Source organism: Orycteropus afer, unplaced genomic scaffold (assembly GCF_000298275.1).
Source record: "Orycteropus afer afer isolate SDZICR_OR568_19922 unplaced genomic scaffold, OryAfe1.0 scaffold00011, whole genome shotgun sequence".
NCBI lineage: Eukaryota > Metazoa > Chordata > Mammalia > Tubulidentata > Orycteropodidae > Orycteropus > Orycteropus afer.
This window is the reverse complement of record NW_006921598.1, coordinates 24,632,631-24,654,550: the sequence shown is the minus strand read 5'-3', so window position 1 is coordinate 24,654,550 and position 21,920 is coordinate 24,632,631.

Sequence of the window (21,920 nt, the reverse complement as noted above, 5' to 3'; positions counted from 1 at the left end):
CCAGACTTTGTCTCACCTATTTTGGTCATGTTGTAAGAAGGGACCATTCCCTGGAGAAGGATGTCATGCTTGGTAGGGTGGAGGGTCGACGAAAGAGGGGAAGGCCTTCAATGAGATGGATTGACATGGTGGCTGCCATGATGGGCTCAAGTATAGCAGGGATCATGGAGCTGGTGTGGGATCGGGCAGTGTTTCATTCTGCTGTGCATGGGATCACTATGAATGGGAAATGACTCAATGGCACCTAACAACAACAACATAAAGAAAACAAAAATCCTCACAACGGGACCAATAAGCAGCATCACAATAAGTGGAGAAAAGATTGAAGTTGTCAAAAACTTCATATTATTTGGTTCTACAATCAAAACCAAAGGAAGCAGCAGTCAAGATATCAGACATCATATAGCATTGGGCAAATCTGCTGCAAAAGACCTCTTTCAAGTGCTGAAGAGCAAAGATATTTTCTTGAAGACTAAGGTGTGTTTGATGCAGTCCATGGTAATTTCAATCACCTCATATGCATGTGAGAGCTGGACAATGGAAAAGGAAGACTGAAAAAGAGTCAATACTTTTGAATTGTGGTGTTAGTGAAGAATGCTGAAAGTACTATAGACTGCTAAAAGAACTAACAAATCTGTCCTGGAAGAGGTGCAGGTGGAATGCTCTTTGGAAGCAAGAATGGCCATGTTGTAAGAAGGTACCATTCTCTAGAGAAGGATATCAGGTTTGGTAAAGTGGAAGAATAACAAAAAAAGGGAAGTACCTCAATGAGATAGATTGACACAGTGGGTGCAATGATGGGCTTAGCTACAGCAAAGATCACGGGGTTAGCATAGGACTGGGCAGTGTTTTGTTCTGCTGCACATGAGGTCGCTGTGAGTTGGAGATGACTCGATGGCACCTAACAACGACAACGATTATCTAAATGATTAGCTAAAATCATTGAAAGAAATAACATGTGTTCTAAACTCATGAGATCTGAAATCTTCTATTTCTCCTATCTTTGCCCTGGTTATTGCAATCGAGTACTACTCAGCCAACAGGGGAAATGAATTCTTAATACATGCTACAACATGGATGAAACTTGAAGACGTTATGCTGAGTGAAATAAGCCAATCACACAATGGACAAATATAGAGCTTCACTTATATAAAAAGATGAGAAAAGGGAAATGTATAGATACTAAAGTTTACTAGTGATTACCAGGAATGGGAAGGAGGGAGAAAGGGAGGGATTAATGGTAATGGAAAAGTTGCGTTGATTAAGATAGGTTCCATAGCTGATTATTCCAATTGCTGTCAATAAGTTGTACACCTGTAAAAAGTTGAATTTGCAAAAGTTGCATGATAGATATCCTTACAATAATGACAAATAGTAAAAAAGAGTAACTACTAAGCCTGCTTATGTACAACCAAAATACTCATGATACTTAGTTCCTTGGTTTGGAGGTTTAGAGTCATGGTTTCATGAGACATCCCAGTTAATTGGTCTGATAGTGTGTTTGGTGCTTCTGGTCTACCTCCTAATTCATTGAATAGTTCTTAGGGTCTTAAAAGCTTGCAAGTGGTCATCCAGAACACAACTATTGGTGTTTATTTGCCTTGGAGCAACAGAGGCAGAACGGGACTCGGGAATAGGAGGAGGATAAGTAGTATGTGGCTAATTGCCTCCCTAAACAACTGCCTCCATTGTCATGAGACAAGAAGAACTGGATAGTGGCTGGCTACCATTACTGAACATTTTGATTAAAGATGTTACAGAAGAATCTTGATCAAAAGGAGGTAAATATAGAACAGAATTTCAAATTCTCATGGATTATAGACTTTTCAGAGCTAGGGAGACTGGATGAATTCCTGAAACTATTACCCTTATATACTCTTTAAATCTTAAACCAAAATTATTCCCTAGAGTCATCTTAAAACCAAATAGCTAGTTCACCTATTAAAGAATGCCTGCTTTGAGCAGTGTGCTCTTTCAAGACCTGTTGTTGTTGTTATGTGCTGTCGAGTCAGACCCGACTCATAGCGACCCCTCCTTGGGTTTCCGAGGCAGTATCACTACAGAAGTAGATTGTCCCATCTTCCTTCTGAGGAGTGGCTGGGGGGTTTGAACCACCAGCCTTCTGGTTAGCAGTCAAGTGCCTTAGGCACTAAGCTACCAGAGCTCCTTTTCAAGATCTATCTGTATGGAATTAAATTGACAACAGCAACTTGAAAGTTTAGATAGGAAACTTAGGAGGCACTGAGTTTATATTAGGCTGGCTGCACAACTTGAAGAAAGTAATCAGTGTCACTGAAAGTGCATGTAAAAACTGTTGAATTGATATATGTTTGCTCTATGTTCTGGTTACCTAGTGCCATTCTGACAAGAATATACCACAAAATGGGATGGCTTGAACAAATAGGAATTTATTTTCTTACAGTTCGGGAAGCTAGAAGTCCAAGTTCCAAGTGCCAGGCTCTAGGACTGGGTGAAAGCCCCTTGACCTTGGACTTCAGCTCTGCCTTTGCTCCCAGCCCATTGAAGCTAGAGGTATCTCTTTACTCAGGTAGCTACTGGCTGCTGAGGCTAACAAGCCCAAGGTCGACAAACAAAATGGCACTGTCCCAATGTTAACAAATCGTATGGCAGTCCATTAATTCAAGTCCATTGAAAGTCCCAAGGCTGGCAGAGCATGACAGACTGCTGAACAATGACATGGCTACATGCAGGGTTCAAGTGTGCTATGAGATAGAGACCATTCTCAAAGCTGTTTCTTATATATGGGAAGCAGACCACATACCCAAAGGCAGGTACTTAGCTGTTCACAGTAGATTCCACCACAGAGTTGATTACCAGTCTCACCATGGGGAATACTACATCCAGCTGCCAAGCCATTCAATCAGGCCTAGCCAAGCTGATGCACAAAATTAACTACCACACTGTGCGTACAGCAACAAAATAAATAAAACTTTAAAGATGTTAGCATACATCACTTCCTATCACTTTATCTGCCTCAGTAATTTGTGTACCATGTTAACAAAAGCCTAACATGAAGACTTCTGAATTGTCAAAATGAAAAATTCAAAGGACATTATATAGATGACAAAGTGATATTTCTTTTCACAAAAGATTTGCAACAGGAATACTCTATAGTCATGTAATCTATTGGCAGTAAATATAAGGAAGAATGTGTGGTCACACTGGACCAAGTCATGTCTTCTCTAGCAATGACTTTTTGGATTGAAAGAAGGTGAAAACCCAGTTTATCTATTTTATTTTCCTAACACTCCCTCTCACACACCAAGGGATTCTTGATGAAATTCTTTTCAATATCTTTACTAACCTTTTATTTGTTTCTTTCTGAGGGACCTGCCAATCGAGTTTCAAAACATAACCAAAACAATTTAATAAGCAGAAATTATAATTAAAATATAAATATGAGCATGATTTATATTGTTTTGAGATTTAAGGATATGATAGTTAAATCAGAAGAAATAAAATCAAATTAGGGATGTCCTTAATAATTAGGTTTCAAGGCTTATCTATATTTTATGGGTTATCCTTTAGCAGATAAATACTATTGATTTGTGTCCCAGGAAGCAATAATTTATCATAAAAATTGATTAATACATAGTAATTTTCTGTCAGCAATTGATCTACATAAACTGCTTATTGGTAGTAAATTACAAAGCTATAGAGAAGATTATGTTATTTTTATGTTGTGGACCATTATACAGAGAAATGAAATTCTAATTAGTTCCTGTAAAAGAATGGGAATATACTGCCTATACTTTTTTCTTTTCCTGAAGGTAGCATTTTACCATCTTTTGCATCATTGCCCTTATGATTAATATATCTATATTGATTTCAGCCTATGCAATTTTACATTTATTTTTGTATATATAACACATCTCATTCAAAGCTCATTAAGAGTAAAAAGATAGAAAATGAACTATCTCCCTCCCATTCTTACCTCTATCCTCCCTGTTCCTGCTTTTATATATTCACTGCAATTGGGAATTAAGCACATACAAGAAAAATCCAGTATTTGCTTGCTGACTGAACATTGGGTTTTTGGCGTGAACAATTAAAAGGGTGGAGTGTCCTTTAATTGAATAGGTGAAACTTCAGGTATTGCAAATTTGTGGGGAAAGTTTAAGAACACTATGCTGTACATTTCTGTTTCCAATTCCTGTGAGCCACCCAGAAAGATAAGTTGAGTAGGCAGTCATAGAAGATCCAGTATGAGACATGTATTTGAGAGTCAACAGTGATTTGATGGTATTTAAAGCCATGAGACTGCATTAGATCACAAAGAACATGCAGATATGAAGAAGAGAACCAAGCACTGAGCCATGGGCACTAAAATGTTAAATGTTCAAGGGGATAAGGAGCAAGATGTAAATAAGATGGAGAAGGAAGAGTCAAATGGTAGAAAGAACATTAGGAGGATGTGGCATCCTAGAAGCCAACAGAAGAAATAATTTAAGGAGAAGAGAATGATAAACTGGTCAAATGCTGCTGGTAGGTTAGGTGAGATGAGAACCAGAAAGTGATCATTTGATTCAGCAACATTGGAAAGCATTGTTGTTGTTATATGCCATCGAGTAGGACTGGACTCACAGTGACCCCTCCTTGGGTTTCCAAGGCAGTATCACTACAGAAATAGATTGTCTAAACTTCCTTCTGAGGAGTGGCTGGTGGGTTTCAACCACCAGCCTTCTAGGTAACTGTCAAATGCTTTAGTCACTATGCTACAGAGGAAAGCATTGGCAATCTTGAAAGGAACAATTTTGGAATGGTGGAAACAAAAATCATATTGGAATAGGATCAAGAAAAAGTGAAGAAATAGTATGTGGAGACATTGCTTCTACTCCTAATCTTCTTCTCTCTATCAGTTCCTTTTAGGTGACTATCTTAGTTCCCTAGTGCTTCTACAACAGAAATTCCACAGTGGATGACTTTAACAGACATTTAGAGGCTAGAAGTCTGAATTCAGAGTTCCATCTCTAAGAGAAGGCTTTCTCTATTTGTTAGCTTTGGGGAATATCCTTGCATCTTCAGCTTGTTTCCTGGTTCCTTTGAGATGTCCTTGTGATTTAGCATTAATCTTCTCCCATCTCTGCTTACTCCCTTGCTTGTTTAATCTCTTCTATATCTCAAAAGAACTTGACTCAAAACATATCCTCTACTAATACTGCCTCAGTAACATAACAAAGACAACTCATTCCCAAATGGGATTATAACCAGAAGCATAGAGGTTAGGATTCACAACACATATTTGGGGGGGACACAATTCCATCCATAACATTCTACTCTATGGACCCCTAAAATTCATGTCTTTCCAACATGCAAAACACATTCATCTCATCACATCACCCCAAAAGTCTTAAATCAACTCCAAGTCCAAAATCTCATCTTCTCAATCATCTAAAGCAAATATGTATGAGACTAAGAGTATTTCATCCTGGGGCAAAATTCCTATTCATCTATGAACCTGTAAAATCTAGAAGACAAATTGTTGTGTTGTTGTTATGTGCTGTCAAGTTGGCCCCGACTCATAGTGACCCTTCCTTGGGTTTCCGAGGCAGTATCCCTACGGAAGTAGGAGAAGACAAATTATTTGTTTGCAAAGTACCATAGTAGAACAGACATAAGGTACATCACAAATGAGAGAAATTGGAAGAAAAGAAGGGATAACAGGAACCAAGCAAGTCCAAATCTACAAGAACAAATTATATTAGCTCTCAGGGCTTGACAATAATCCCTCTGTTCTTTGAGACCATCTGGGCAATAGCCTTACTCTCCAAACTCTGGTTGTTGGCCATGCCTTCTGGATTCTGGGTAGAAGCCCTTTGGTCATGGGCCTTAGCTCCCCTTTCCAGGCCCACTGGAACAGAAATTCTGCACCCTCTTGTTTGGACAGCCATATTCTCCTTATACAACTGAGTGGTGACTGTATGCAGGCCTTCTTCATATGTTCTTTGGTCATGGCAGCACTACCTCCTCAGTTTTGGATGGCAACCCTATCCTCTGGCACACCTTAACAGCAGCCCTATACTCCAGGGCTTAGTTGGTGAAGATCCCAGTCTTTGAAACCTAGAAGGCTCTGATTCCCATGCTCTGCTCTCTCCAAACTTTCTGCTAATCTCCAAGATGCTCCAAGGATGATTCTTTTATTTTCTTGGAAGACAACAGATGTAGCTCCTTTGGCCTATTTCCTGCCTGCAGAGTTCCAAGAGATAGAGAATATTCTCTCCTTTTGTTCTTTCTCTGTCCCCTTCAGTCTAAGCTGATGAGTTTTCTGCTCTGGTAGTTGGTTAAATCTGTCAGTCAAAGGCTTAAACTCTTTGACAAACTTTGCATAATCACATCCTTGGTGAAAATTCTAGGACACATAGCTTTAGTTTGTACAACAGAATTTTCTGTATCTTTAAGTTTTGTTTTCATTTTATACAATTCATTTTAAATCTGTCTCTTTCCTCTTGCATTTCACTGTAAGCAGCAGGGAAAAACAAAACAGTGCCTTTAAGACCTTGCTTAGAATTCTCCTCAGCCATGTAGCCAACTTTGTCACTTACATGTTCTACCTTCCACCAGACATTTTCACATAATTCAAATTCTTTGCCACTACGTAAAAAACTCCATTCCTCAACTGTCCAATCACATGTTCATCATTTTTTTTTAAGTCTCACCAAATACTTTCCCAATAGCTCTCCTCACTTCCTTTTGAGCCTTCATAAGAATTGCTTTTGCCATCCAAATTTCTACCACCATTCTATTCAAGGCAATCTAGGTTTTGCTATTGTTGTTGTTGTTGTTATTTGCCGTCGAGTCGGCCCCGACTCATAGCGACCCCTCCTTGGGTTTCCGAGGCAGTATCACTACGGAAGTAGGATTGCCCAACCTTCCTTCCGAGGAGTGGCTGGTGGGTTTGAACCGCCAGCCTTCTGGTGAGCAGTCAAGTGCCTTAGCCACTATGCTACCAGAGCTCCTTAAAACTCTCCCAGCCTCTACCCATTATCTTATTCTAAAACAACTTCCATGTTTTAGGTATTTATTAGAGCATACCCCCACTTCCCAGGAGCTCTGGATGGCTTTTTAAAACTGAAATTTAGTTTCTCACAATTTAGAGGGTAGAAATCTGAATTCAAGGTGCCAGCCAGGGGAATGTTTTCTCTCTCTGTCAACTCTGGGGGAACTTCCTTGTCTCTTCCTCTTGTTTCCTAATTCCCTGGAGATCTCCATGTGAATGGTTGGCATCAATCTCCCCCATCTCTGCTTGGTCCCTTGCTTGTTAATCTGTTTTATATCTCAAAAGACATTGACTCAAGACACAACCTACACTAATCCAGCATCATTAACATATCGAAGATAACTCATTCCCAAATTGGATTATCACCATAGGCATAAAGGTTAGGATTTATACCACATAATTTTGGGTGACACAATTCAATCCATACCAGTGACTCAATGGCTTATGACAGTTGCAGGCTAATTGTGGGGGACCATTCTCTCTTTTCTTGGAGATTTTTCTCTCTTTAGAGCAATTTCTGCCCCAGAGAGCTATTTTCTATAACTACCTTTCTAAGGTGGTTGGCCTCCTTTCTAACTGTGTCCCTGTGTCTCTTAGAGAGGGTGTAGACTTCTGCTTATGTGACAGTTCAATTTTCCTCAATCTCTTAGGATCTCTTCTACAGGCAATCTCCAGGTTATGGACTTGATCCATTCCTAAATATGTCTTTAAATCAAATTTGTAGGTAAGTTGGAACAGGTCTATATGGTTTTTAGTTAGCCTTACTTTAGAACAAGAAAAGACTCAAAATCTTTTCAGTGATTTAAAAGCTGCACATTCATCAAGTGAAGATGATTATAATGAAGAATTTGTTGGAGTAGGGGTTGGTTCAATAATTTCAAAGGGACAGCAAATTTACATAACATTAAATGGCAAGTACAAGTTGTCTATAAGTTGGATTTTTGTAACATGGGAACTTTAGGGAAAATAGTGCTACTTTCTCCACAAGGAATAATGAGATTCTACCCTCAATTATTTATTTTAATTAGTCAAAGCTCTCTCATAGCTAAAAATTTCTTGGCATGGGTGGTGTAATAATGTCATTCTCCTCCTAGGGTCCATAATTGATGTAAAATTTTTCATTGTTTTTATTACTTGTTTTTTCATTTAAGTTTATCATGTAGGAAGAAGGTAAGGAGAGACATGATAATCTATGCTGACTCCACACTTCCCATAAGTTTGGTTCTATCATGTCAAATCATATTCCAGCTACTTACCAACCGCTTTTCCTCTGACAAGTTACTAAACTTCTTGATGCCTCAGTTTCCTTATCCATAAAGTGAGCAATGAAACATAAAGAGTACTGTGACAATTTCAGTGTTTAGCACAAGTTAAACTCTATTTAAGTTTCTGCTATTGGTGAATATGCACAAATATATTCAGAACATATGTGCATCATTGCTTTTCTGTCATTAATAAACCTAAAATCATCTTTAAACAGTTGGGGCAGACAGGCAGACTGACTATAAGATGCAAATATATATATATATATATTTTTTTTTCTTACTTCAGAAAATTATCAGGAAGTGGTGCTTATCATTGCCAAAATTTAAGAAACTTAGTTATGAAAAAATTCATATATTTTTTTCTAAAAATAGGACCAATTACAAAATCATGTTATGAAGATTAAAAACATGATAGTATAGCACAAAGGGGAATACTGCTCTTGGATTCTGTGATTAAAGAAAACATTATTGTGCAGTCCCTAAAATTAATTTTAAGTTCTTTCAATGCCTTTAATGCATATGATAGCATAAGGTAAAGTCACAAATTTTAAAGATAGCAGTCATCACCAGATCTGAATTCATTATGCTGGCTACAGTTTCATTGTTTTTCCTTTAAGAGCTATTCTAATTCAGAGAATGAATAAACAAAATTTAGTATTGAAACCTTCCTGCCTTACAAATTATATTGAAGTTTTGTGGTGAAGATAGAATATTATTAAATCTTCGGATATTTTTAAATTATTTTTAAACTGAGTATTTTTAAAAAATCATGTTTCACATTTGTTTTCACTTCAATAACTTAAAATGATCAAAAGACACATAATTTATATTTTATTCAATCTGTTAATTTATTTTCTAAATTATATTTAGGAGAGTAATATTCTGCTCTCAATATCAACAAAATCATCATATTATTTAATAATCACATGCTATATTTTCTAATAAAAGTTCTGATGGTACATTGGTTAAAGCATTGGGCTGCAAACCAAAGGATCAGCAGTTGAAACCCAGGAGCTGCTCTACAGGAGAAAGACTAAGCAGTTTGCTTCTGTAAAGATTCACAGCCTTGGAAAACCTGAGACAGTTCTACTCTGTCCTATATGGTTGCTATGTGTAAAAATTGACTCAATAGCAGTGGGTTTCAGAGTTTATGTTTTTTATGGTTATTTTTCTAAATATTAGCAAATCATGAGGTATACAATTCTGATTTCTTTTTTCAATATCAGTTTTAAAGTTGCAAAATGTTTTATGTGGAAATGTTAGGGGAAAAAAACAGTTTTTTAGCAATGGTGGAAGAAGTATGGAGATTCATTTCCTAATGTATTCAGCAAAAATTTATGGGATGGCTACTTTTTCAAGTACCTATACTATGTGGGGGAGCTCTGGGAGTGTAATGTCTAAGGCACTTGACTGCTAACCAGGAACTTGACTGCTAACCAGAAGTCTGGTGGTTCAAACCCACCAGCCACTCCTTGGAAGGAAGACTGAGCAATCTACTTCCCTAGTGGTATATCGAAGAGCTCCGGTAGCATAGTGCCTAAGGCACCTAACTGCTAACCAGAAGGCTGGAGGTTCAAATCCAACTCAATGGCAAACAACAATAACAGTGATATATAGCCTTGAAAACCATTGCAAGGAGGGGTCACTATCAGTCAGAACCTACTCAACAGCAGTGAGTTTTTTTTGGTTTATTTTGAAGAAAGTTGAATGGAGCAAATCAATGAATCTAGAAGAAGCTCTAAGCTGTATTGCCTAACAGTGGTTAACAATTATGGAGGGGGAAAAAAAAAAAAAAAACTGAATAATTGTGCACAATATAAATAGAAGATAAAAAGCATTCTTGAATGACAATAATTCAAAATAATTCAAAATTCTTATTTTAAAATTTTTTCTAATGGGTTTAGCTGGGGTTTTGTGCAAATGTACTCTAATCACTAAATAGAAGGTTACATCCCCAGAGTCAGGAGCAAGTTCAGAAAATGTCATCCCATGATATGGAAGGTAATCATTATCTTTATAAAATACACATGTTTACCAACCATTGTTAGATGTTATCCACAGAAAGATATCATTTGGGAAAACCCTGTTAATAACACTAATATGATTCACAGTTACAATCAAATGATAATATCCCTTCAAAAACTCATCAAATAATTAATACAAGGTTAGGTAAGGGACAACTATTTATCTCTCAGTCTGTTGTACTGAGGTGGCTTGCATGTTGTTGTGATACTAGAAGTTATGTCAGTGGTATTTCAAATACCAGCAGAGTCTAAGTGGTGAACAAGTTTCACTAGACCTTCCAGACTAAGACAGACTGGGAAGAAGGTGGGGTTATCCACTTCTGAACAAATTGGTCACTGAAAACCTTATGAAAGGCAGGGAAGCATTATCTGATACAGTACCCAAAGATGAGCCCCTCAGGTTGGGGGGAAAAAAAAACTCACTTCCATCTAGTCGGATCCAACTCATAGCAACCCCTCCTTGGGTTTCTGAGGCAGTATCACTATGGAAGTAGATTGCCCAATCCTCAGGTTGGAAGGCATTCAACATACGACTGAAGAAGAGCTGCTTCCTCAAAATGGAGTTGACCTTAATGACATGGATAGAATAAAGCTTTGGGGATCTTCATTTGCTGATGTTGTAGAATTCAAAATGAGAAGAAAGAGTTGCAAGCGTCCATTAATAATTGAAGCATGAAATGCATGGAGTATGAATGTAGGAAAATTGGAAGTTATTAAAAATGAAATGCAATACATAAAGATCAATTTCTAGGCATTAGCGAGCTGAAATATACTGGTACTAGCTATTTTGAATCAGCAATCATATGGTTTATTATTCTAGGAAAGGCAAGTTGAAGATAAATGCCATGACATTCATCATCAAAAAAACATTTCAAGATCCGTCATGAAGTACAATGCTGTCAGTGATAGAATAATATATCCATAGACCTATAAGGAAGACCACTTAATATGACATTACTCAGATTTATGCAAAATATAATATAATTATATTATTATAATATAATAATTTATATACATATAAAATATAAATACCAAAGCCAAATATGAATAAATTGAAGACTTTTACCAACTTCTACAATCTGAAATTAATCAAACATGACATCAAGAAGTAATTATCAGTACATCTTGATTAGATGTATTAGATTGCAAAAGTTGGAAATGAAGAGGCATCAGTAGTTAGTCTTTGTGATAGAAATGATGTTGAAGATCATATAATAAAACTTTGTATGACCAAAGACTTAGTCATTGCAAATGCCTTTTAAATGACATAAATGGGGATTATACACATGGACCTCACCAGATGGAGTACATAGGAATTAAATCAACTACATCTGTGGAAAGAAATGATGGAGAAGCTTGATATCATCAGTCAGAACAAGGCCAGGGGCCGACTGTGAAACAGATCATCAATTGTTCATGAAACTCTAACTCACTGTCATTGAGCCAATTCCGACTCATAGAGATCCCCATGGGGTTTCTAAGGTAGTAAATCTTTATGGAAGTAGATTGCCTCATCTTTCTGTGTAGGGCAGCTGGTGGGTTTGAACTGCCAATCTTCTGGTTAGCAGACAAATGCCTTAGGCATGGTGCCACTGGAACTCCTTTCAATTGCTTATATGCAAGTTTAAGTTGAAGCTGAAGAAAATTTAAACAAGTCCATTAGAGCCAAAATATGACCTTGAGTATATTTCACTTGAATTTAGAGACAATCTGAAAAATAGATTTTATTCATTGAACACCAGTGACCTAAGACCAGATGAGTTGTGGATGACATCAAGAACATCAACAATGCTTGAAGAAAGTAAAAGGTCATTAAAAAGACAGGAAAGGAAGAAGAGAACAAAACGAATGTCAGAAGAGACTCTGCAATTTCCTTTGGAAAGGATAGTAGCTAAAGCGAATGGAATAAATGATGAAATAAAAGAGCTGAACAGAAGATTTTAAAGAGCAGCTTGAGAGGACAAAAGGAGAGTATTATAATGAAATGTGAAAAGACATGGAGATGGAAAATCAAAGAAGTGCACATTCAGCATTTCCAAAGCTGGAAAAACAGAAGAAAATTTTCAAGACTTGAATTGCAATATTGAAGGATTCTGATGGCAATGTATTAAACCATACAGGAAACATCAATAAAAAGGTGGAAGGAATACACAAAGTCATTGTACCAAAAAGAATTGATTGATATCCAGCCATTTCAGGAGGTAGCATATAATTTACAACCAATGGTATTGACAGAAGAAATCCAAGCTATACTGAAGAAATTGGCAAAAACAAGGCTCCAGTAATTGATGGAATACCCATTTATATGTTTCAACAGACAGATGCAGTGTTAGAAGTGCTCACTTACTTATGCCAGGAAATTTGAAAGACAGATCCTGGCCAATCAACTGGAAGAGATCCATATTTGCACCCATTCCAAAGAAAGATGATCCAACAGAATGTGAAAATCATCAAACCATATATTAATATCACATGCAAGTAAAATTTTGTTGAAGATCAGTCAAAAACCATTGCAGCAGTACATTGACAAAGAACTGCTAGAAATGCAAGCTGGATTCAGAAAAGGGTGTGGAATGAGGGACATAACTACTGGTGTCAGGTGGAACTTGGCTGAAAGCAAAGAATCCCAGAAATATCTTTACTTGTATTTTATTGTCTATGCAAAAGCATTTGACAGTGTGGATCATAACAAGTTATGGATAACACTGAGAAGAATGGGAATTCTAGAACACTTAATTGTGCTCATAAGGAACCTGTATATATACCAAGAGGTAGTCGTTCAAGCAAAACAGGGTGATACTGCATGGTTTTTAAACCAGGAAAGGTATTCATCAAGGTTGTATCTGTCTGCTAAACTTATTCAATCTGTGTGCTGAGCACAAACGATCAAAGAAGCCTGACTATATGAAAAAGAATACAGGTGTCAGAATTGGAGGAAAACTCATTAACCACCTGTGATATGCAGATGACCCAACCTTGCTTGCTGAAAGTGAAGAACACTTGAAGCACTTACTGATGAAGATCAAAACCTTCAGTATGGATTACTTCTCAGCACCAAGAAAACAAAAATCCTCGCAAGTGGACCAATAAACAATATCTTGATAAAGGAAGAAAAGATTGAAGTCAAGGATTTCATTTTACTTGTCTCCACAATCAACATCCATGGAAACAGCAGTCAAGAACTCAAAGTATGTATTGCACTGGGCAAAAAGACTTTTTTGAAGTGTTTAAGAGTAAAGATATCACTTTGAAGAAGAGTAAAGTGTGCCTGATTCAAACAATGGTGTTTTCAATAGCTGTATATGTATGTGAGAGCTGGACAGTGAATAAGGAGGACTGCAGAAAAGTTGATGCTGTTGAATTGTGGCATTGGCAAAAATGTTGAAGGTACCATGGACTGCTAGAAGAACAAACAAATCTGTTTTGGAGAAAGTACAGCCAAATATTCTTTAGAAGCAAGAATGGCCAGACTTTGTCTCTCATACTTTGGTCATGTTGTCAGAAAGGACACCTGGAGAAGGACACCATGATGGGCAAAGTGGAAGGTCAATGATAAAGGAGAAGACAATCAATGACATGGACTGGCACATTGCTGCAACAATGGTATCAAGCATAGAAAATCTTATGAGGATGGTGCAAGACTCAGCAGTTCCATTCTGTTATATATAAGGTCCCTATAAATCAGAACTGACTCAATGGCACTTAACAGCATCAACTCTATGGACATGTACATACGCACATACAAACTGTCTCCCATGCTTGGGACATATCTGTGTCGTGGCAAACCACTCATGACCATCTGTAGAACAGTTCATAGATCATGTAGTAGAGGAATTGATATACCATGCCTTCATGAATTTTGAAAAGGAAAGAAATGCTGATGAAGAAAGTAACAATGAGGAAGACTTAGAAGACATGTCAAAAATTTTAAAGTGAAAGGATTAGCTGAAGTTTTTCTAAACTAAAAGAGCTTTAGTTCAGAGCTTCAGTTGCTTGAAAACATTGATCCAACCACTGATCATTTTGCTAAAGTCAATAGACAGATTTGGGAAGCAGTGAGATGTTACCTAGAAGTGTACAAAGACCATACAGACTAATCTCACTAGTGAGTAGAATTGTTATCCTCATTCCCAGGGATAATGCAGATGATCCAGAACATCCCACAAACAGAGTTATTATCACAACTGACAAAACACCAGTGTTGTCCAACTCTTCATCATCGGAGTAAATTTTTTTTGGTTTATGAATTTTTTTAATGTATGAAAATATATCTATTCATTTATATGTAATGTTTCTAACCCTCAAAGAGAAATAAAAATTGAGTTTATAAAGACACTGATAAGGAAAGGCAATAATAATGAAAATAAAAGAGGTGTTCTAAATATTTCAGACCTGACTTATGATGGAGTAATCAGAACAGAACCTCATCCTAAATTGGGACTTCCTGTATATATTTATACATGTGTGTTTGTGTATATACATAGATGTATATACATGTTGTTAGGTGGCAATTAGAACTTATGGTGACCCCATGTGATGGAGTAGAATTGCTCTATAAGGTTTTCTTGACACTTTTTATTACAGGAGCAGATTGCCTGCTCTTTCTCCTATGGAGAAGCTGGGTGAGTTTGAGTGATCAACTTTTCAGTTAGCAGCTGAGCTCGTAACACTTAATCATTGTGCCACTAGGGCTCGCCCACCATTCTCTTTCTCTCTCTCATATAGTTTTCTTTCTGAAAAAGCAATTATTACATTTACTACCATTCAATGCAGAGATTGACAATGGCCCTCAATCTATGAGATATGACAGAAAGACAGGCATCATGGTTAACTACACTGTTCTCCCTAATTTCCCACAAAGGAGGAGGTTTTCAGTGAAGATTATGAATTTGAATCTAGACCTGTTAACTGTGAGATGCCTATTAGCCAAATAGAAATAACTAGTAGGTGTTTGGAAAAATATCCCAACTTCAGGGCAAAGTCTAAGTTTGAGATAGCAATTGGAGTGTTCAGCATCTAGATGATATTTTATGCTGTGAAACTAGATGGGATCCCCTACGAATCGAGTTTAGTCAGAGAGGAGATCTGAAAATTGAGCTCCAAGGCACACCAACTAAAGAAAAGGAGAGGGACCAGCAAAGGGTATAGAGAGAGATGAGCTGATAATTAAGAGGAAAACTAAATAGCTTGGTGTTAAGTCATGGGAGAAAAATGTGGAATTATTGAATATATCAAATGTTACTGATAAATCAAATAAATTGAGGATTTAGAATTGTATTTAGAAGTTTATTATAGCCTCTACCAGAACAAATTTGATGGAGTGATGGAGTAAAGCTAGATTAAAAGGAAGAAGTTCAAAAGAAGATGGAAGGACAAGAAATGAAGACAAAAGTGCAATCATTTTTTCGGATTTTCTGTAAAGGGGAGTACAAATCTATTCCAGAATCTGGAAATGGATCTGGGTTAAGAGAGGATGATTGTTATCATTATTTTAACAGGGGAAATCCCATAAAATGCTGCAGAGTAATGGGGCTGATTGAGTAGAGTGGAGAAAATTGATAGAGGGGAGAGTTGAGTAGATAAAGGGGAAAGTAGGGTTTGGTGACTAGAGGAGGGATTGCCTGAATTCTAAGCACCACCATCTTATCAGCAGTTAACAGCAGAAAGAATATAAAGGCCCAGATGCAGGTGGGTGGGTGGATGTGGTGGTGGGAGCTGGTGACAAATTTTGTCTGATAGTTTCTGTTTTCTCTATGGATTAGGAAATGTCTATTGCTGAAAATAAATATGGGGAAGGAGGTTTGTGGTGTTTGAGACAAATAAACAGATGAAATTGTGTTGTAGAGCCTATAGGCAGGGGATGAAGTGAGTCAGATGGGGTGAGTGTTTTTCTCCAACCAGAACATTTAAAGTGGTTGATTGTCTAGATTTGGGGTTTGAGCAAGAAGGAGAGAGTGAGTTAGGATATTTGCAAGCATGTTATTTTTACAGTGACCCCTAAAACTAAAAACTCAGTTAAGTGAGTTGAGGAAGTGGTGAAGGATGTAGAAATCACATTAGGATCAATGTATTGCAAGTCTCTTTTCAGTCAAATAATTGTAGCTGTTGGTGAATTGATGGGTATTAGTAGTAAACAGCCTCATATGCATGTGAAATCTGGGCAATAATTAAGGAAGATGAAGAAGAATTGATGATTTTGAGTTGTGGTGCTGGCGAAGAATGCTGAAAGGACCATAGACTGCTAAAAGAACTAACAAATCTGTCCTGGAAGAAATGCAGCCGGAATGCTCCTTGGAAGCAAGAATGGTCAGACTTTGTCTCACTTACTTAGGTCATGTTATCAGAAGAGACCATTCCTTGGAGAAGGATGTTATACTTGATAAGATGGAGGGTAGATGAAAGAGAAGAAGGCCCTCAACGAGATGGGTTGACACAGTGGCTGTGGCTATTGGCTCAAGTACAGGAAGTATCGTGGAGCTGGCGTGGGACCGGGTGATATTTCCTTCTCCTGTGCATAGGGTTGCTATGAGTCCCAGATGACTCAACAGCACCTAACAACAAGTGGTAAACATGTGTCTTAGATAGTTGCGATCTTTTTTTCCACTCTTCTCCTGGGAGGAAAATGTTTGTCACATTAGAAGTAAAAATGGGTTACATATAAAGCAATCAGACATATCAAGTTTCTTATTCTCACTTTATATATTTTACTGAATCCTTTGAAGTAAGTATTTATCTTTGTGATTTGTGCTGTAATAAGTATACCTCAAGAAAGAAGAGAAAAAATACACTTTTAGTATATATTCTATGTATCCATAGATATACTAGATTCTCATGAATTGTCCCATTTAATCTTCACAACTTTGAGAATTAAGTATGAATTAGTCCATACATAAGAAGGCAGAAAGTAAAGCTGATACAATTTTGAAAATAATATCTAATCACTTTAATCACAAGGCAGTCTTAATAAAATTTTTTATCACTCTTTAAATGAAAGCTTTCTAGTATCTTGAGGTCTTTTTTAAATTTTATTTTCAGATTGCTTTAGAAGACAGAACCTCATTAATCTCATCCTATGGTAAATCTGAGTTTTCAACAAACTCATGTTAAGAATATATGCATATGCAATGATGCCAAAGAGTGTGTAGTTTGAAAAAAAAAGGGTAAACTTTTGTGAGTGATGAAATAGCAGTATCTTGACAGTCATATACTTGTTTGACAATGTAACATATGTATTTGGTATAGTGGTCAAGGCATTTGGCTGGTAAACAAAAGGTCAGTAGTTTGAACCCCCCAGTCACTCTGCAGAAGCAAGTTGGGGAAATTTACTTCTGTAAACACTTAAAGCTTGGAAACCCAACGGGGGTCACTAGAAGTTGAAATCGACTTGATGGCAGTGAGTTTTTCTTTTTTTATGTATATGTATTATATGAAATATATATATACACACACACACACACACACACATACCTAATTCAAATATCTATAAAACCAGATTAGTCATCTTGGGTATTAATGTCATTGTTACTATGGAAAGTGGAGTAATAAATATGAGGCAGAATGCTTTCTATGAAAATAGTACATCAAACTTGCTTATTTACAACTTCTTTTCTCTGGTGTAATCACTTTCAAATTAAACTTTCCCAAATGTATATTTTCTTAATAAATATATTATTTCAAAGACAGCCATTATGTATGCTATCTTTACCGCAGGAAGGGCCATTGCAAATATCCTGTAGAGGCATTTTTTAATACTGACACAATGAATAGTGATTTTCAACTGTTAACCAAAGAATGCACCAGTAAGAACCTAACTAGCAGGTTTGCTAGAATGCCTTCTTGAAGCCCTGTATTTTACTAAAGGTAGTTACTTTAATATGCAATTTACTTCTCCTTAAAACACTTTTTCATCCATCTCTAAAGATGATATATAGTGGTTATTTTCACTTTAATGACACACACAAATCCACTTGCTAGGTGTAGAAGAAAAGATGCATTTAGCCTCACCTTCAAGTAGTAATTCCTTTGCAGAAAGCTTTGTATTTCTCTGTTTCATTTTTATAGCAATAATCCAGGATTCTGAATGATTTTAGATTTGGAAATATAAAAATGTGTATGCATTTTATTTACACATCAGCTTTAAAGAGAGGTCTTCAGTATCAAATACTGCTAAAATTTAAATTACTTAGTTTTTTTTGTAGGTTGTTGTTGTTGTTATTTTTGTAGGTACTGCCTAAATAAAATAGATGAATCATGTTAAGAAATAAAATTGGTTGACTCTGGCTATTGATTTTTAGATAATGATGTATCAGTGGCATAGATGGGCTCCAGAGAATTATTACAGTGAATTCATATTTAGACTTGCAAAATCGTGTTTACTAAATTATGCACAATCCTATTTTTTTCAGTTTAAAGTGTGCCCTGAGTTATGTTGCATGCTATGAAGATTGCCAGAGTTTTTGGATGTGGTTGGCAGCCCTTAACATCTTCTGGAAAAATGGTCTGAATTATACTTTTCCATGCATTTTGTGATGAGAGTAAGCATTTCACTTGCAGATCAACTGTTCTCATGCTGATAGCTGTTCTGACTTCTAGTTTTGAAGAGCTTTGTCCTCACTGCATTCACCAGTGAACAGAGCAATAGTCTGGCTAAAATCTTTTGGGGGTTTGCACACTCATGGATGCTGAAATTCTACATGAGCTACGCCATTTCTCTTCACCTCACTTATTATCTTTTAAAAAAAAAGTGAGAGAAAAATGCCCTGAGAAATTGCCACCTATTCCGTCAGGATTTCATAAGAATTTGAAATTATGTTAGCCAATGCCAAAACATGATGTGAATAAGTAGAAAAACATGCAAGAATCACTAAAAAGAGACTCAAACAGGATTTTATAACTTGGTGCTTATTTAAATTTTTAATGTGATTTTTAACATGATTTCCCAAAGTAATTATTTTTGCTTATGTCTTTATTTTGATATAACATATTATAAATAGGAAATATAGTTATACATGCATATATAAATATATTGTTACTGTTGTTCAAGGAGCCCTAGTGGCACAGTGGTTAAGTGTCCTGTTGTGCCATAGAAGAAAGATGTGGCTGTTGGCTTTCATAAAGATTTACAATCTTGGAAATCTAGCAGAGCAGATCTACGCTATTCTACAGGGTTAGTAGGAGTCAGAATTGACTCAACAGCAATGAGTTTGATTCTGGGTTGTTGTTGTTGTTGTGTGACATCAAGTCTATTCCAATTCATAGTGAGCTTGTAGAACAGAGTAAACTGTGCCATAGAATTTCCTAGGCTGTAAATCTTGGGGGAGCAGATTTCCAGGTCTTCTCTCCTTTGGAGTGGCTGGGAGGTTCCAACCACTGATCTTTTGGTTAGTGGCCCAGAATAACCGATGTGCCATGAAGGCTCTACAGATACTGCATAGCCTAGATGAAAGTTAAATAATGAATGCTTCATAAATTCTATTGAAAATAGCTTTGCACCAAGTCATCTTGGCTAAGTGGTACCTGTTGTTGTTGTTGTTGTTATGTGTGTGTTTGTGCTTGACTTCTTACTGAAAGATTAGAAGTTCAAACCCATTCAGTGATGCTGCAGAACAAAGTCTTGGCAATCTGTTTTCGTAAAGATCATAATCAAGAAAACCATATGGAACTCAGTTCTATTCTGTAACACATGGGGTCACCATAACTCATAATTGACTCATCAAAAATTTTCCACTTTTCCTAGCTTGGCTAAGCTGGAACTACATTTCCCAGAATTCTCTTCTCTAAATGGTTCCAGTTTAAAATTGACTACAAGAAAAATTTCCATGTTATTTGGACCAAAGAAGCAATAGTCATCATTCTATCAATGTCTTCATAATTGCAGGCAGGGAAAGACAGTTGCAGAGGTGCTAATGGGTTCTGGTATATCCTCACTCTTTTACTTGCTCCAAATTCTCATCTATTCCCTGTCTGTTGACCCTCCTAAACTGCAGCAGCCTATGCCCACCATCTCATGTTTATATTCCATTTGGGGACAATGGACAGGAAAGTGAATGAATAAGTGAAATATATATATAGTTACATGGTGATAGTGCTGTAGCTAAAAACAAAGCAGGGTAATGAGGAAAGAGAATACTGGATAGACGGGGATGGTTAATTTTATGTAGAGAGGTTAGAAAAGGCCTCATTAAGTAAGTGACATTTTAATAATGACATGAAGGAAGGCAGATTATGAATGAGTCAGATGGATACCTGAGAGAAGAGCATTTTGAAAGACAATGGCACGTGTGGGCTTAGAGTTGGGAGTAGGCCTAATCTGTTCAGAAATCAACTGGAATGAGGTGAGAGAGGAGAGAGTAGTAGCAGTCGACAGCAAAAGTAAGGAATTCTAGATCTTGTAAAGTTTTGTAGACTATGACAGATTTAGGCTTCCTCTATGATGGAAGAGTTTGGGCAAGCAAATATTACTTTGTGACTTATATTTCAAAAGTATCATTTCAAAAGTTGCTATGTTGACAATATGACAACTATGGACTAGAAGTATCAATTGCCATAGAACTCTCCATAAGCTTCTCCTTCAACAGAGGGTTTTCAGCCACCAGAAATGCTTAATTTCTCAGGGTTTGCTGCAAGATCCAACTTGTCCACCTCTATTAGTGCTATTGGTAAACAGGTTAGTAAGTCTTTTTCTGATGTGAATTCCTCTTTCCAAGCCTTCATTTCTCTAGCTCCTTCCAGACTTGTGTTGTTGTTGTTAGGTTCTATGGAGTCATTTCTGACTCATGGTGACCCCATGCACAGCAGAACGAAACACTGCCTGATCCCACGCCAGCTCCACGATCCCTGCTATACCTGAGCCCATCATCGCAGCCACTGTGTCAATCCATTTCATTGAAGGCCTACCCCTCTTTCGTCGACCCTTTACCCTACCAAGTATGACATACTTCTCCAAGGAATGGTCCCTTCTGACAACATGACCAAAATAGATGAGATGAAGTCTGGCCATTCTCCCTTCCAACGAGCATTTCGGGTGCACTTCCTCCAGGACAGATCTGTTAGTTCTTTTAGCAGTTCATGGTACTTTCAGCATTCTTTGCCAGCACCACAACTCAAAAGCATCAACTCTTTTTTAGTCTTCCTTATTCATTGTCCAGCTCTCATGCATACAAGGCAATTGGAAATATCATGGATTCTGTCAGGTGCACCTTAGTCCTCAAGGACACATCCTTGCTCCTCAGCACTTGAAACAGTTCCTTCGCAGTAGACTTTCCCAATGCTATATGTCATCTAATGTCCTGACTGCTGCTTCCATTGGCATCGATTGTAGAACCAAGAAACGTGAATTCTTTGAAAACTTCAATCTTCTCTCCATTTATTGTGATGCTGCTCATTGGTCCAGTTGTGAGGATTTTTCTTTTCTTTATATTGAGAAGTAATCCATACTGCACACTATATTCTTCAAACCTCATCAGCAAGTGCCTCAAGTCATTCTCACTTTCAGCAAGCAAAGTTGTATCGTCTGCGTATGTCAGGTTGTTAATGATTCTTCCTCCAATCCTGATGCCACGTTTTTCTTCATATAGTCCAGCTTCTCGGATTATTTGCTCAGCATATAGATTG